We start from the raw sequence: 19,140 nt of genomic DNA on the forward strand, positions 1-19,140 counted from the left end.
GTGCCGCTTACTGACGAAAATCCCACTTTTCATGCAGTGTATGTTGTGGACTTGCGAACACAGTTCACAGAGCCTTGGTTAGCTTGCTGGCATGTATTTCTAGACAGGTAACATTAAAGTTAGAATGAGTTCATGCTAACGTTAGTAACACTACTTTGCTAACTATCTAACTTTATTTGTTAAAATGTGTTAAACTATGATATTTTTATGTTTTCAGAAATTTTATTTAAACGTTTTGTTTATATTCGTTATTAAGCAACAATGACTCTGATGGATTAGCATTTGTCTTTTTACTGTTTACGCACAGTTATGCACTTAAACAGGTTGATGGCAGCAGTCTGTACATTACAGATGATGCAAACACTGCAACATTTCCTGAGCCATCTGGACGTTTTTTCACCCTCAATCTTATACATCGCGGTCATTACAAGGTCCACAGGGATCCAGATCAAAGTCAGCTTCCTGCAAGCAGAGCCCTACCCACTGCTGCTGTTCCTTTTGCCTTTATGCGCCGCCCCGCACCTGCCGCTTCTGCTTCCACCAAAACACCACGACCTTCCCCTGGAACTCCACGAGCTACTGGCCTGTTCCCTGCAAGATCTTTCCAAAGGTTACTTGTTAAATATGCAACTGAACTCTGCTGCTAAAATGTCATCCTATAGCTAAAATATTAATATAATTTTAGGCCCACAGGTGTGATTTTAAACAGTCTGGTTTATCCACAGGTCAATCCATGTTGCTGAAATAGTGAATGACAAGCTCAGTACTTCCAGGACAGTTGTCATTTGCTTTTTGGAAGCTGATGCAACTGTTGAACAAATAACAGCAAAGGTGAAGGATGCATTAGGCTGTGATGAGCCAATTACCCTGACAGACAGCCAAGGAAATGAAATAGTGGACTCAGAGGGCACAAGAAGTAAGTTTTATGATCAGAATGTTGCTTCTAATTTGTGTTTTCTAATTAGTGTTGATTTTAAATACAAAAGTGAAGTAAATATTTTCTGACTCCTAAGGTTCTCAATACTGGAAACAGAACTCCAGAAAAATCTACACCATCTCTGAAAATCATATATGAATGTAAAAAATGTAGTGTAAAATGTAATGTAATGTAATATAGATTTGAGATATGTGAGTTACATTGTGTGCCAGTGCCTTTTTTCATTACATGTATAATTAATATTTGAAAATAATTTACAAGAATCAGTTTTGAGTCTTGGTCATGAATTTATTAATTATGATTTAATTATAAGACTATTTACTCAACAGAAATGTAAATTTACAACAACTAAGAGAATGTATCTTAGGTTGACACTATTACAGAGTAAAATATTCAGAAAGATGTTTAATCATTTCTTTTCTGATCCTACATTTAAGTTGAAGGGCTGAAGACAGTTTGAGTGCACAAGAGGTCATTGGTAAAATTGACCAACTAAAGCAAGCTGCAGAGAGCCTCCAAGACATCACTACAACCATAAACTAGGGCTTTGACTTTTGCCCAAAAATCATATTCGAAGTTTGTTTGTTTATGAATATTAATATTCGAATATATTCGATAATTTATTAATAATATTTTGACCATTAAATGCCTTCAGTAAGGCTTATATTGGTATCAAACTTCGTATATGTTCTGTCCACCAGAGGGCAGTGTATCAGTCAGTAGGCGTGCAATGATGTTGTTAGAAGAAGAACACAAATTTTTTTTAAAATTTTTTAAAAAAATTAAAAGTCAGACCCTGGATTAAACACAAACAATATGCTTTCAACGGGAAGGTCGGATATTTCACCGTAGCCTACATAAGTGGTCTGATTTTGCGCTGGTGTGTGCGTCGAGCCGCACGCACGCGCGCGCGTGTGTGTGTGTGTGTGTGTGGAGTGTGTGTTAGAGTGAGAGAGTGACGGTGATTACCAGTAGCTTCAGAGCGAGCAGCGACTCTATAGTCTTAGTGAGAGAAACAAAGTGTCTCCTCTGTTCTTTCTGACCACGTGTTTTTTTTTTTTTTTTAATTATTTTTTTGGGCTTTTCCGCCTTTAATGGACAGGACAGCTAGGTGAGAAAGGGGAGAGAGAGAGGGAAGACATGCAGGAAATGGTCACAGGTCGGATTCGAACCCTGGACCTCTGCGTTGAGGCATAAACCTCTATGTTTATGTGCGCCTGCTCTACCCACTGACCAACCCGGCCACATTACATTTGATTTTTAAATATATTTATACAGCTATAACCTCACGGGACAAAATGCCAGTGGCTGAAGATGAAAATATGGATCAAACAGATAAGACACAGGCTACTCATTATGGTTGTAAAGTCACATTCCGACCCAGGAGGCTAATTATTTTTTGCAGTGGAAAATGTGACTTCCATCAGGTTCAACATACTCAAAGTTGATTGAACTAATTCTATCAGCTGTTCTGAAACCGAAAAATCTGAGTTTCACCTCTCAGGCTCAGTCAACTCAGAGCTCAGGGTAAAGCTCAGAGTTTGTTAAGCCTGCTTCCTGAAACAGGGCCCTGATATGTTCTATTGAAACGCAGGAAAAACAATGCTATGACCTTACCTGCTGTCTTGCAATGTGGTAGGGTTGATGAATACGTCTCAACACTTTGCCCACTCTGCCCTCAGAAGCTTTAACCCTTTTTGTAGATAGATAACCTGTCATCATTTTTCGGCCAAAAGACGATCCAGTCTGGGAGCAGGAGTACAACTTAGTTTAAATGTTAATTGTTATCCTAAACATTCTACTTATTAATAAAGTGATTAAGGCATTTTTTGAAATACTGATTTACAGAGGTGGAAAGTAACACATTACAATTACTCACATTACTGTAATTGAATAGTTTATTTGTGTACTTGTACTTTTTGAAGTAGTTTTTTAAATCTGTAATTTTACGCTTTAAGTGCAGGAGAACATCAGCTTTATCATGCAGTGTAAGCTGTGAAAAAATGCTGTATTAAGGTACTGCTAATGTAAACGTCTTACAGAGGGCTTTGACTGTTTTGACCAGCCTCACATTGCTCTCTTTTGCAGCCAATGTACTTCATAACTTTGAAACAGATGGCTGATATAGCTCTTGTATTAGTATAGTCCACAGTGTCGGGTGCTCTTGGAAAAATGTGAATTAGTCCTTTAAAAAAATGACAATATGTATATTCTATGCACTCCAAGAATGGTGATGACGAAGAAGGTGGTGCAATTAAGAAGTCTTTACTGTGACATGGCTACTTTAATTACATGTTGGCTTTTTAATTGAACTAGCCATGTCACAATAAAGGCTTTTTAATTGCACCACCTTTTTCTTCATTGCGATTTTTGGAGTGCCTGGAATATACATTTTCTCCTATTTTCATGTACTTCATAACTTATTAGTGTTGATTCACCTCAAACAAACACCTCAAACGCTAAGTGACCATTGTGTTGTGTATTTCTGTCTATTTACTTCTAGGTACACTTACAACAGGCAGCCCTGCTAGTGGTCTACAACCGGGGCCTCACACTGCTCTCTCACTCTGCATGTTCTGTGTTTGTGACAGCTGTGTGGCATTGAGGGTACAGTTTCATCTGTCAGGACATTCATAGACTTTTACAGCACTGAAGAGGCTGATCACATCTTCATCTGTGTCATGTGGCGGTATTATTTGATTGAGTTCCCTTCATCTTGTAGAAGAACAACCACCAGATCACCTTCCTGCATGTGTACCACACTGCCAACCTGTTCAAGAACTGTCGTCAGGAACTGTGTACTTTGGAGTCACAATGAACAGCTGCATCCATGTTCTTATCATCTCCAACCATGAGCTTACTGCCTTTCCAGACATGCGTTCCTACATCTGGTGGAAGAAGTCTATCATTCAAGGGTAGCTGATTTAGTTTGTGGTCATCATGCCATGGATGAGCTGTGTGGTTTGTTTACGGGCTGTCTTCACTTTTAAATATCCTATGTTATGGCTTTACCTCCTCCAGTCAAATTTGTATTTCTGATCCATGCAAACAGATCCAGTGTCCTGTACTACAACAAGCACTACATTGACATTTTATATTATGTGTGTGTTGTGCAATGTCTGTCTGTGTTTGTACTGTATATTTATACAGTCAGTATTTTCAGTAAGTGAAATATGGTTAAGAAACATAATGGAAACCTCAGCATTACAGATGGCAATCTGACATGTACTCAGTTATATGATGAGGTATAAACATAAAAATTATATAAAGTGTCACACAGAGATTGTAATACTCTTTGGGGGTGTGTATTTGCTAGACTTCTGTTCAGTCTTATACTTCCCAATAAAGGCGATAACTGAATGACATGTATGGATGTGTATATTTGCCTTAATTGTGTTTGGTTCATTTTCACTTCCTGCAATGATACAGTATGCTATGTGGATATGCTAACAAGCATACTTGATCTGCTGTGTTGCACCACATACAAACCAGATCCTGCTCTCTTTGAGCACTGGTCACTCTTCAGATCGGAGGTTTCTCACTAGATTTGCACATTAATTGCATTGTCATTTTATGTTACTTTCAACACCTGTGTGCAGAGTACTCACCTAATGGATGACCTTCTGACCACCTCTCACCAGACACCTTTCCTCCTGCCTTATACACTACCACTAGTACTAGCAAATTTTTGTAGTGTAATGAATGCAACTATTTTCTGTGAGGTGGAGCGATTCTGAACTGTGTAGTGGTGTGTATTTAAAGACTGAGCTCAAAAGTTGGTAATTTTGTCTGAAAGACTGAGCTCAAACCTGCAACACAGGCCACCACAGCTCTTGTACATACAGTTGTGTGCAAAATAATAGCAGTGCGATTTAAAAAAGTGAATAATGCTCAAAATCCTTAGAATAGCTTTTAATTCAATAATACCAATTCTTTGGGAACACTGCACATTCAATTCCAAATCAAAACATGACCAAAATTGATCAAGTTTATGTTATACCTTTACAGAAAGTGAAGAAAAAGGAATATTAAGCTGTTCAAAAAAATAGCAGTATTTGCATTTTTCTTTACAAACTCAAACATTTATTGTATAAACTGAAAAATGTCTCAAGGGTTTGCTTTACTTTGAATCACTGCATTAATATTTAGTTGCATAACCATTATTTCTGAGAACTGCTTCACATCTGTGTTGCATGGAGTCGACCGACTTCTGGCACCTGTGAACAGGTATTCCAGCCCAGGAAGATTGAACTACATTCCACAATTCCTCTGCATTACTGGGTTTTGCCTCAGAAACAGCATTTTTGATGTCACCCCACAAGTTTTCTATGGGATTGAGGTCTGGGGATTGGGCTGGCCACTCCATAACATCAATCTTGTTCATCTGGAACCAAGACTTTGCTCGCTTACTGGTGTGTTTTGGGTCATTGTCTTGCTGAAAAACCCATTTCAAAGGCATTTCCTCTTCAGCATAAGGCAACATGACCTCTTCAAGGATTTTGATGTATTGAAACTGATCCATGATCCCTGGTATGCGATAAATAGGCCCAACACCACAGTATGAGAAACAGCCCCATAACATGATTTTTGCACCACCATGCTTTACTGTCTTCACAGTGTACTGTGGCTTGAATTCAGTGCATGGGGGTCGTCGGACAAACTGTCTGTGGCCCCTAGACCCAAAAAGAACAATTTTGCTCTCATCAGTCCACAGAATGTTGCGCCATTTCTCCTTTGGCCAGTCAATGTGTATTTTGGCAAATTTCAACCTATTCAGTACATGTCTTTTTTTCAGCAATGGGACCTGCAGGGACTTCTAGCTGATAGCTTTGCTTCACATAGCCTTCTTCTGATCCTAACAGTACTCACAGGTAACTTTAAGTCTTTGATTTTCCTGGAGCTGATCATTGGTTGAGCCTTTGCCATTTTGGCTATTCTTTGATCCATTCGAATGGTAGTTGACCATTTTTTCCCACGTCGTTCAGGCTTTGGATGCCATTTCAAGGCATTTGAAATCATTTTGGCTGAGCAGCCTGTAATTTTCTGCACTTCTTTATATATTTTCCCCTCTCCAATCAACTTTTTTATCAAAGTCCCCTGTTCCTCAGAGCAATGTCTGAAACGACCCATTTTGCTGAGTATTTCAGTGTGAAATGCACTATAACCAGCATGCACAACATTTGCTTCCTTCCTTCCTTAAATATGGGCCATAATTGACACCTGTTTCTTCACAGAATCAATCACCTCACTAATTGAACACAACACTGCTATTATTTTGAACATGCCCTTTCAATTACAGATTCAATTACACAGAATGAGCAGCATGCATGTCATGACTGGGTCTGTTGGTTTTCTATGACTCTACAACATTTACTAGTAAATTATTTAAATTAATAAATAATTATTATTTCTAAATGACATCACCAGGTAGGTTATGAGGTTGGAACTAAAATGCACAGACTGTTGCTTTGAATTAGTAACAGAATTACACTTGCCATGGACGATGTGGACTGGATGTAGGGCTGCCGGTTGAGATTATGTCTGTGCTCAGACAGGATTTCCTGCATGTACAGTGATAAATAAAACTCCTTCCCATGGTCAACCCTCACTTGGTCCCACATCCCGTGGGTCAATACTGCACGTCTGAAAAGTAATAATGTGCATCAATAAATAGCCGTGCCAGACTATGACACGTCCAGATGGTGGTATTGAAGTACAATGAATCACACTAAATTAAATGTTGAGCATCTAGCACAGAGACATTCACTTGGATGAGCCTTACAAGACAGTATAGCAATATAATTTGCTTTCAGGTTGCTTACTCACTTGTACACTTCATCATATATGCATAAGTTGTTTTTCACTGGCATGGTAGAATTTGCCACAATTCTGCTACTGTAGCCATCCACTGCAACTACATGTGTCACACCAAACATTCCCAGCTTTTCATTCTGGTCCATATACAGTTTATGACCCATGTTTTCAGCGTGGTAGGGGATGGGGTTCAGATTACGGGCACCCTTTATAACAAAGAGTAAGTTAAGATGTAGGCCTCCACTTCAATAAGTTTTTTAAAATGTTAATTTCCAAACCTATAACGTTACTTACGTTTCTTCGCATTTCGTTATATGGCTGACGAACGTCTCTTAAAATGTTCCCAACTCTTGTTTCTCCTGCATGCACACCAATCGTGGACAGGTACCCTGTCATAAATTTTCGGCCAAAGGATGAACCCGTCTGTTGAAGTAGATTAACTGTAGATTGATATTCTATGGCATTCAGTGAATCAGAACAATCAAGGTAGGCCTAGCTACTGTGTGGGTGGCTGTGTGAGGGGGGTTAGCGTCTAGCTAACTTGGCCTTACAAAAGTCACGGGCACTGTTTTCTACTGAATTCTCGTCTAAATGTAATCATATAAAGACGAGAAAGTGAGGGCTACAATATGCATGTGTGTGTGAGTTCGAGACCAAATGCGTGTGTCTCATAGGCTACTATTTCATACAGTCAATGGCAAATGTCAATCGGCTATCCTAACCTTAACCACTTGAGGTCAAATGCCTAACCCCAACCAATCAAGCTGCTTCGTGTCTTGGGGTGGGATTTGTAATTTTGCGGGCCACTCTAGACTAACGTTAACGTTACCAGACTGCACACAGCAATTATTTCAGTAGCTAGAAGCTAGCGATAAAGGATGGCTCTAGAGATGTACACAGAGTACATACACAAATTATTTGAGAGTGGGAAAACACACGAACAAATATCCACCGCCCTATAGCGCGTCGGTGCCTCGGTCATGACCGTGAGGCGGTTTTGCGCAGAGCACAATTTAAGGAGGAGGAACGTTATCTCAAACGAGGAGTTGGAGTTAGCAGTTATGTCTGCAATCAACCAGGTATGTATTCTTTACTTTGTGGCTATTTTGTTGAATTATTATTAAGGCTGGTTTTGGGGTATTTGACATGTTCTCGCTTGCTAGCCATCTCGATGCAGCCCCCTACATCAACTTTATCAGTTGCTATGAGACACGCATTTGGTCTCGAATTCACACACACACATGCATATTGTAGCCCTCACTTTCTCATCTTTATATAATTAAAACGAGAATTCAGTAGAAAACAGTGCCCGTGACTTTTGTAAGGCCAAGTTAGAAATTGGCAGATTCGCAAGATTCACGTGTTTGCGGTTCAGTTCGCTCGGTGCAAGACTCTACTTCCGTTCTACTTCCGCTCCCTCGAGTGTGTGGGTGTATACTTCCGGTAAGATGGCGATGTTTTACAAAAGATGTCTCCAAGACCTGCCCAAGCTAACCATATCAGACGTCCACATACTCGTACGAAAGGGATGCTCTGCCCCCCGGAGTAAACGGGAAAAGGGGTACAAGATGTACCTTTCAAGTTTTATTGACAACTATGAAGGTAGGTTTGAAATTTACCGCAAAACACATTCACATTGTGGTATCGCTAACTAGCTAGCAGTAGCTATGTAGCTAACATTTAGGTCCGTTGTCCTGTAGATATTTTAGATTTGTTTAGTTTGGGCGCAGAGAAAACATAACCTATCGCTATCGAATACTACGTTTCGACAGCTGTCAATTTAGGATTAGTATGAGATTGTCAGAGGTGGGCCTACCGAATAGTGGTTTGAGTATTTATTTTTGGTTAGTGTTGTAATGTATTGGTTCAGAAAACTAGAGACAAGTAGCGCAACCACTCACCAATGGCCGCGATCAAGATTATTTACCGCCCTTGTCCGTTCATCAGGTTGTTAGATCGACTGTACTGTGTTGAAAAGAAGTCCAGTGTGTTTTGTCTAACATTACATTCATGATGTTGAATTCCCACAGTATCAAACAAAGACCCTGCAGGGAGGGTGACCGTCAGGGCTGTATGTCATAGGTCCATGAGGAAGCATGAAAAGCCTCACGACCTCAGAGTAGGGAGGAAAACGTGTTTAACCAGTTCAAGTCAGATTCTGGGGTATTTTTGTGACTATAGATAGTGATGTGGATGTAGAAAAACAATAATAAAACTTAAGTCTGTTTATTTGACTTAAACCTGAACTATACTTTCATGGACACCCCAGCAACTGGTTGTTACTGCTCCCGTTCTTTGGAGCATAAGTTTAAGTAAGTAATAAGTTTAAGTAGGCCTGTTCATGATGGGTACATTAGTCAGTGTGAGGTAAGAGCTGATTTTGTACCCTCAATCTAGGCTATACTAACCTGTTCAACGCTTTACTAACACTGTTGTTCTAACTGTATTATAACTTCAAGAAAATATTTTAAGAGATTAGTGAGGCAGGCTTATATGTTTTGGTTGTTCTGGTAGCCTAATGAATCATACTAGGGTGCAATTATTGAACTTAAAAACAGTGGAAAAAGTTAAATAAATCAACAGTAAAAAATTACAACTTTGCCTTAATACTTTTTCCTATTTAACCTTTATTTTTTTCATTCAGAACACAAGAGAAAATTAGAGTTTACTTACAAAACGTAATGAGCTAAATTATTTTTTTTCTCGATTATTCTGTTTTTGTGATCATTGGGAGCCGAAATCATAATCACAATTAAATTTTGATTAATTGCACAGCCCTAAATCATACAGCTACTATTTGCTTGAACGGTTAGCCTGCTCTCACCTCTCATCTTTAGTGTTTTTTTTTATAGTTGTTATCTAATGACTTAGTCTAATTGTAATACTAAAATCATGTTTTATTCATAGATTACTTTTGAGGACAGCTCACCAATTCAAATTGCTATGGCTGAGTGCTCCTGTGTAGCTGGAACCGCTCTCTGCAACCACAGTGTTGCACTACTGTATCAGACCACAAAGTACTCTACGTTGCAACTGAAAGCGGTACCGCCTGTCCTCAGCTGCACTGAGCAGCAATGGCATAAACCACGACGACTGGTAAGTACTTACGAACTTAGGCTAGTTACAAATTGTTAAGGTTTCATTTATTTTTGAAATTGGATATAAACTCTACCCAAACTGTGAAACCAGGCAGAGTGAGTAACATGGTCTTCATCTCAACAAAGCCCAAGTCAAGACAGTACACAGCTGCTGATGGTGTAAGGTAATATTCACTGTCAAGTAATAATGTATTCTGCAGTCATTGTCAGATTATTTTTGTTTTGAGTTATTCTTTTGTTTTTTTCTAATTATGACATAACTGTTTTCAAAGGAACAAGCGCTACAAAGCAGTAATAATTAATTATTACTGCTAATTACAACACTCTCTATAAGTAGTGATGTCCCCCTCGTCGATTCAGCCTTTGGGACTGTTCAAGAAGGCAGCCCCATTTCATACCAGCACCCAGTGCCAGTGAGTAGGGTAATCATCCACCACCCAGACGCACCCCCTCCACCACCCCTGCCGTTAGATGGTCACAGGCTGGACCCAACCACATGTTCCTTTGTGTGCACTCACCAACAACACCTAAATGTAATGTCGCTTAACATCACTTTCGACATGGCAAGATCCATCAAGATGGCCATGAGGGAACAGAGTGGCAGCGCAGAGTGGCACAGCCTGAGGAAGATGAGGCTCACCTCCTCCAGGTTCTGGAAGGTGTGCCATGTCCGAGGTCACAGCTCTGCAGAGAACCTTGCAGAACGCATCCGCAAAGGTGGGGTTCAGCCAGCCTTGATGAAGAGGGGGCTGGCACTGGAGCCAGTAGCTATTCAGGAATATGCCCACATTAAAAACATCAACTACTGGCCATCAGGATTTGTCATCCATCCAGATGCTGCCTGGCTCGGATCCTCTCCAGATGGTGTCGTTTTTGATCCGACGGAGGCACCACCATTCGGGCTGGTGGAGGTGAAGTGCCCTAATGTGAAGAGCTATGTGGACTGCGGGTACCTGCACATGAAGAGTGGCACCTTGTGCCTGAAGCCGGGCCACAGTTACTATTGGCAGGTGCAAGGCCAGCTGCTTATCACCGGAATGCAGTGGTGCGATTTTGTGGTTTTTGCAGAGGAGGACCTTCTTGTACAAATAATTTATAAGGATGCGGAGGTCGCTAGGGATAAGGGAGAGGGGGGATTATTTCTTTTTCTATCATTACTTGATCTGATCTTTTAAAAATCAATGGTTCATTCAATTAGTTCTGTTTCAATCAGTTGATAAATGTTCTTGTTCTGGTTTTATTGTTCATACTTGATCTGATCTTTTAAAAATCAATGGTTCATTCAATTAGTTCTGTTTCAATCAGTTGATAAACGTTCTTGTTCTGGTTTTATTGTTCATCTTTACAAATCTATACAAAGCCTGAACTAATATTAGGTTTTATTGTTCATCTTTACAAATCTATACAAAACCTGAAGTGATAATTGTTCAATAGGTGTTGAGATTTCATTGTTCAGTTTAATAAACCTCTACAAAACCAAAGCCAATGTCACTAATGCAGACCTACAATTGACCTGAGACCATACCTTTTGTACTTGAATGAATTGAGAGTCTGAGTGTAAAAAGCTATGTGGATTGTTAAGTGGATCATTGAATAAGTGTTGTTCAATATTTCCTTATTAAATTCTACATGTTCTAAGAAACAGAAAGCACTGGAAACACAACATTCATTAGTATTTAGAGATGATGCAGACATCCAATGTGATGAAGAAAACGTGCCACATGATGCTGGAGAGAGGCAGCATTAGTCACACTATTCTTTGTTACTGTTTTCCTTACCTTTCCAGTAATTCCATACATTACTAGAGACAAAATACTATATTGAAGCAAACTGCTGATTGTCATTCCTTCTGGTTTACCTTACGTAGAAATTGGTATATTATAAAATCTATATCTTTTCTTTAAAGAAACTATTGAGTAGTGTGAAGTCACTCAAACTGTAAAGATGAAAAGTTTGTGATTTCTGTATTGGTGTTTGATGCCAGTTTTTATTCTCAGTGTGTTCTGAGTGACAGTGTGTGTTATTCAGTGAGGACTGTTCTGAGTGACACTGTGTGTGTCTCAGTGTGTTCTGAATGACAGTGTGTGTTATCTCAGTGAGAACTGTTCTGAGTGACAGTGTGTGTTATCTCAGTGAGGATTGTTCATAGTGTTTGGCTGCACTGAGCCTGTTTTGAGATGTGAGTTGTGTTGCTGTGAATGAGTTTTGCAGGTGATGTGAACTGTTTAGTTCAGGTGACTGTTGGTATTGCAGATTGTAGTTAGAGTTTTGCACATGTGGCTTCAGTTGTGCCCACTGTCGTTTAGCAGTCAAGAAAACTAATTCATTGCTGAGTTGCCCATGCCTTCACTAACGGCCCATTCTGATAATTGACCAGGAAGCAGGCCACACTGAACAATTCATCAATGTTCCCGCATATAGACAGTGGTATGTCCTTGTCGAACAGTTTGTTCTCTTTCACTCTCCTTATACACCTCTCCACATGCACTCTCAGACGTGCAATTGACTGTGTCTGTCTGACATCCTCTCGACTCATTTGTTGTTTGTTGCTGAGAAAGGCAGGCCGGTACACCTTACAAGGAGCAAGGTTGTCCACAACAAACCCTTTGTCTACCATGATCGCCATACCTGGCTTCAGCAGCTTTACAATCCCGGACAGCTTGAAGATCTCGCGATCACTCATAGAGCCTGCATACAGTCCAGACACAAAGGTGACAGCACCGTGGGGTGCCATGCCAATCATGGCCTTGAATGTAGTGTGTGATTTGTAGGTAGAGAAAACCTCACTCTGAAGGATCAGAGAGGATGGCGTCTGACAGAATATCTCTGTACAATCAAGGACCACCTGTGTATCAGAAAAAGCTGCAAACTCAGGTGGCAGGTGAGCTCTCACTGTCTCTGGAGGAATCCAAAGGCGCTTGCTTCCCAGCAGGCAGTACAGGAAATGAGTCCATGTGGAGATGATCCGACTTGCAGTAGTGCGGTGAATGCTGAACCTCTCTGCAAGGTCCCTGAGAGGAAAACCCACTGACAGGTACATCAGGAATAAGGCATGGATACCCGACCCGAGCCCGACGGGTCCCGATGGGTCCCGACGGTACCCGACGGGCCGGGCCGGGTTCGGACAGATATTTTGAAATGATGGTCGGGTTCGGGCCGGGCTCGGTTACATCAGCGTGATAAGGCATTTGTTGTAAAATGGTGCTGTGGCTCCTTTAAGAGAGCTCAGTGTGTGTGTGTGTAGTGGGCAGAAGAGAGATAGAGAAAAGAGGAAGCAGACGTGTAGATGCGACTGGAGCAGAGTTGGTGGAATAAGTTTAAGTTTTGTACACAGTGTGTGCGGTGTCTGAGATAAACCCCAGACTGAAAACCAAGTTCATTCATCTGCTCACCAGAAACGGGATTTTAACCCCGACGTTACATAACGTCGGCCCTGGAGGTAACGAGTCTCCCCTGGTTTTCTGATCACGGTCGGAATCGAAGCAAGCAGGAAAGGTTAACACATTGAAAATTTTAAATTAAACAGCTTATTAACGTGCGCTTATTCCCCCGTGTGCGCTGATGCGCTCATCTGTTGACATTTTCGAATGCCTTCCAGTTGCTTAATAAAAGCGGGCTTTCCACACAAACAAACGTACATGTGTCATTAGTATGAGAAAAAAAAAAAACGAGATTTTAACTGGGTCGGGCTCGGACATAAATATCATAATGCCTGACGGGCTCGGGCCGGGTTCAGTCACGGCTCTGTCGGGCTCCGGCCGGGTTCGGACGGAAAAATTCGGCCCAATCCAGGCTCTAATCAGGAACGGCAGAAACTCGTCAATGGGTCTCAGTTTCTGTTGAGATAGAAAAACAAAAGTCACTGTTTAGTTACCTTGACATTGTTATTAAAAAGTATAAATCAGAAAATAATACCAACATCAGCTGGTTGGCTTTTATTTTTAGTTAGATGTAGTTAACTCCACAAACCAAAAGGGGCAATTACGAAATAAAACAGTTCGTATCCAATTTCATAGTTACATTAGGCCTAGCTACAACTCTATGCACGTCATGTTACCACATTTGTTACCTACCGTTGTTGTTGGGTGATGGACTGTGCTGATGCTGGCAGAGGCTGTCTTGGCGCTGGTTATGCGCACCATCTTGTGGATCACAGCAGGTTCAATTAATCTCCAAAATGCCATGAAACTCCTGTAGGACGCAAACCTGGTATTAAAGCGCACATCCTCATCTGATGCAGACAGGCGCTCTATCCCAAAACGCTGGCGAAGTTGCAGGACTTCCAACTGTTGTTGTAGTTCCTTAATCTGGCGACGTAGAGCTTCGTTCTCGTCGGCCAAATTACTCGCCCTCGCTCCTGCTTGAGGGACTACACAGTAGTCGTGATCTCGAGCCATTTCGGTCTCCATCTCCGAGTCCGAGTCTGACTCTGGTGCGGGACTCTCGGCCCGCGGACGCCGTTCCCAGACGCTCAGTCTGGGCGCAGGTAGTTTGTACCCATTCCAAGACAAGTAAACTGGTACAGCTCCCTTCTTCAGCCTCCTCAACCCCCCGGCAGTCACATTAAAATCAGTCTTCTTAAAATGCCGACTATAGATCCGGGTGTTTTTGGTCGGTTTGAAGTCATCCCTCCAGATCTTCTGCAACAGGGAATACATGAAAGCTAACTTCTTTGTTGTAACGTGATGAAACGGTACATAACGGCACACAACAATGAAGTGCTGAGGCTGTCACCCTCTGAAAGGCAAGTCGCCTCTCTTGAATCCTAAAAACACTCATTTATTATTAATTGTGAAAAATTATCTCTCTGGTAATGGAACTCGGTCGCTGTTGTCTCTCACTCTCGCTGTCTCCCGCTCTCGCTGTCAGATCACCGGAAGTTTTCACCGGAAGTACTGGCCCACACACTCAACTTCGAACGTCAGCGGTTGCCATATTGTGCACGGAGCAAATAGATCTTAAAAGAAATGTGTTACTTACACAATAGGCAGCTCTATCTAACCATAGTACGGTAGACAACAAGCTACAACCCGGTTTTTATCCGAAAGAACCGTCTACATATGTGGATAAATACAATGCATCCCTGTGAGCGTTTTGCTTTCAGCCGAGCGTCAAGGGACCGTCTACAAAGTGCAAAACCGAAAGTGGATACAAAGAAAGAAATTCAACAGCTTCACTGTTATTGAGCCTAGTGCTTCCAATTTTCTCCACACATCTAGGGCCCCCCTCTGAACATACTACACCTGCCACTTTTTCAAAAGCTGGCTCAGCCTATTTTTAATGAATTTTTAGTGTTAAAAAATTCAATACCGTCAATGCTATGGAGTCTAGCTCTTTCAGAATCTCTACACCCATCTAGGGCATCCCTATCAACATACTACACCCACCACTTTTTCAAAATCTGGCTCAGCCTATTTTTAATGAATTTTTATTGTTAAAAAATTCAATACCGTCAATGCTATTGAGTCTAGTTCTTCCAAAATTGCTCCACACATCTATGGCCTCCCTCTGAACATACTGCACCCGCAAATCTTTGAAATTTTGGCTCTGCCTATTTATAATATATTTTTATTGGGAAAAAAATTCAATACCGTCAATGCTATTGAGCCTACTGCTTCCAAATTTACTCCACACATCTAGGGCCTCCCTATGAACATACTACACCTGCTAATTTTTGAAAAGCTGGCTCAGCCTATTTGTTAGGAATTGTTATTGTGAAAAAAATCAATACCGTCAGTGTTATTGAGTCTAGCTCTTCCAGAATCACTCCACACATCTAGGGCCTCCCTATCAACATACTACTCCCGCACTTTTTTGGATAGCTGGCTGAGCCTATTTATAATATATTTATATTGGAAAAAAATTCAATAGCTTCACTGTTATTATTTCTAGTGCTTCCCAAACCACTCCACACATACAAAGCCCCCTGCTGGTTGTACTACAGCACTTACCTTTTAAAAATAGGCATATATGCATCATTTTGGGGAATATTTTTTGCCAAAAACTTTTAATATATGTAATATAAACAAAGAGTCATGTCTCCAAAACTTCTACACACATATAACCAACCCCTGCTGGTTGTACTACAACATGTAGTTTTCAAAAATAATCATATGCATAATTTTAAGGATTGCTAAAAACATGTAATACTTTAATTATTACAAAGAGAAGTGTTTCCATACTTACCTCACTATAACTGCTCACCTAATAGTTGAACTATGATGATTACTTTTCAAAAATACTAACTAAAATAATTTTTTTGTATATTTATCTCAAGAAATGTTATAATTACATAGAGAAATGTCTGACAAAATACTCCAGAGAAGGTAGTTGTACTACAACAAAAACTTAGTGTAAAAACAAATATATACAGTACATATAAACAAAAAAGGTGGCAGAATGGCAGTTGCTCAGTCTGTATGGAGTTGGGTTGGGAACCGGAGGGTCGCTGGTTCAAGTCCCCATACGGACTGCCAAGGTGCCCTTGAGCAAGGCAGCGAACCCCAAACTGCTCGGGGTGCCTTTCCATGGTCAGCCCCCTCACTCATCTCTCAATTAGTGCATGTATAGGTACTGAGTGTGTGTGTGTGTGTAATTCAGACCCGTGTGTAATAACAACAGAGTGAAAACATTGGAATTTCCCCTTATGGGATTAATAAATTATACATTATAATAATAAAGTATACATTATTATTATTAGAACAAAATAAAGTCAATATCACATTCATTCATAATGAACACATCCACAATGTTAATTTTCACACAGAAAGATCAGATCTGTATTAATAATGCGAATAATGGAAAAACACATTAAATACAAATTGTCTAGCTCTTGTTTATTTTTCTGCGTGGGGTTACTGTTCCCTTATATGCAGTTTGTGTACAATTACCATCGTGGCAGTAGTTGAAATTTTGGATCCTTTAGTTATCCAGACCAAAACCCCAAACTCACCTACAGCCTCTTTAGCTAGGGCTGTTACACAACACACAATCCCAAGGGGTAATTTTTTTGTTTGGTATTTGTGCTGCCCTCACTCCAAGGCACTGCATGTGAAACAATCTTGTGCAGGTTCCACACATAGACAGTATATAAGAATGGACCAACAGATCCTGTTGCTCTGGACAGAGACCAGTGAAGGCCATTAGAAGCACTTTTCCGGTGAGCGCTGAGCGTTACTGCGCAGCCTCCAACTGAGAGAGACGACGTAAATGTGACGTGAGCAACCTGTCTGAAAGTTGTAAGTCTTCTGGTAGCTGTGCCAAGAGAAATCTCAATCATTCCGAATCTTGCAGAGATGGAGAGCGTAGGTATATGTAAGGAGATAACATGGACACAGGCAAATTATTGTTAATTAAAATGCTAGTTAACATTAGTAATTAAACTTAAACAGCTAATGTAAGTTGAAACTGCCTGCAAGCTTCTCCTGTACTATACGGTAATTCCTCTACTATGCGACAGTAAGTCGCGTGGTTATGACACAATCGTTAGCCTATTTTTACAAAAACGTCTGCTACGGAGCCATAACGTGAGGTACAAGTTAATTGAGCCTTTTATACATTGTCGTGTTTCTTTAGAAATAAACAATGGACAAATAAAGTCTTTAAATGCTTCAGATGAAGTTATTCACTGTCAAAGTGACGTCAAAATGAATGGCAGTCAATGGAATGCTAACGCCGGGTGATCGCTTTGTAGCATCAAAATGGCGCCATAGGAGGTTCGAGCTCTGAAGCGAAGCTTATCCCCTTGGTTCCACACTGAATCCACACATACTGTATATTAAAGGTTTTTCGCCAAAATATTCCCCAAAATGATGTGCCTATTTTTTTAAATTAAGTGCTGTAGTACAACCAGCAGGGGGCTTTGTATATGTGGAGTGATTTGGGAGGCACTAGAATCAATAACAGTGAAGCTATTGAATTTTTTTCCAATATAAATATATTACAAATAGGCTGAGCCAGCTATCCAAAAAAGTGTGGGAGTAGTATGTTGATAGGGAGGCCCTAGATGTGTGGAGTGATTCTGGAAGAGCTAGACTCAGTAACATTGACGGTATTGATTTTTTTCACAATAACAATTCATAAAAAATAGGCTGAGCCAGATTTTCAAAAATTAGCGGGTGTAGTATGTTCAGAGGGAGGCCATAGATGTTGGGGTGAATTTGGAAGCGCTAGGCTCAATAGCATTGACGGTATTGAATTTTTTCCCCAATAAAAATTTCTCAAAAATAGGCAGAGCCAGCTTTTAAAAAATTAGCAGGTGTAGTATGTTCATAGGGAGGCCCTAGATGTGTGGAGTGATTTTGGAAGCAGTAGACTCAATAGCAATGACGGTATTGAATTTTTTCCCAATAAAAATTTCTCAAAAATAGGCAGAGCCAGATTTTCAAAAATTAGCGGGTGTAGTATGTTCGGAGGGAGGCCCTATATGTGTGGAGTAAATTTGGAAGCACTAGACTCAATAACAGTGAAGCCGTTGAATTTTTCCCCAATAAAAATTCATTAAAAATAGGCAGAGCCAGATTTTCAAAGATTAGCGGGTGTAATATATTCAGAGGGAGGCCCTATATGTGTGGAATGAATTTGGAAGCACTAGGCTCAATAACAGTGAAGCCATTGAATTTTTCCCCAATAAAAATTCATTAAAAATAGGCAGAGCCAGATTTTCAAAAATTAGTGGGTGTAGTATGTTCAGAGGGAGGCCCTATATGTGTGGAGTGAATTTGGAAGCACTAGGCTCAATAACAGTGAAGCTGTTGAATTTTTTTCTTTGTATCCACTTTCGGTTTTGCACTTTGTAGACGGTCCCTAGACGCTCGGCTGAAAGCAGAACGCTCACAGGGATGCATATGTAGACGGTTCTTTCGGATAAAAACCGGGTTGTAGCTTGTTGTCTAACTTACTACAGTTAGATAGAGCTGCCTGTTGAAACATGTTACTTACACAATGTGTAAGTAACATGTTTCTTTTAAGATCTATTGAACCGCAAACACGCGAATCTTGCGAATCTGCCAATTTCTGTCTAACTTTACCGAAGCCAGCCATATAACGAAATGCGAAGAAACGTAAGTAACGTTATAGGTTTGGAAATTAACATTTTTAAAATCTTATTGAAGTGGAGGCCTATATCTTAACTTCCTCTTTGTTATAAAGGGTGCCCGTAATCTGAACCCTATCCCCTACCACGCTGAAAACATTGGTCATAAACTGCATATGGACCAGAACGAAAAGCTGGGAATGTTTGGTGTGACACATGTAGTTGCAGTGGATGGCTACAGTAGCAAAATTGTGGCA

At 40.5% G+C, this 19,140-nt stretch overlaps 1 long non-coding RNA gene across 1 annotated transcript; it reads right to left on the reverse strand.

The window, feature by feature from the left end:
* Positions 1–6,436: 6,436 nt before the first annotated feature.
* Positions 6,437–7,425, reverse strand: LOC116048645. Its single transcript, XR_004104712.1, has 3 exons — positions 7,046–7,425; positions 6,764–6,957; positions 6,437–6,580 (listed from the first exon to the last, which is right to left on the reverse strand). It is a non-coding gene; the product is annotated as an uncharacterized LOC116048645 (long non-coding RNA).
* Between the last annotated feature and the right edge of the window lie 11,715 nt (positions 7,426–19,140).

This window comes from Sander lucioperca, chromosome 7, assembly GCF_008315115.2.
Source record: "Sander lucioperca isolate FBNREF2018 chromosome 7, SLUC_FBN_1.2, whole genome shotgun sequence".
NCBI lineage: Eukaryota > Metazoa > Chordata > Actinopteri > Perciformes > Percidae > Sander > Sander lucioperca.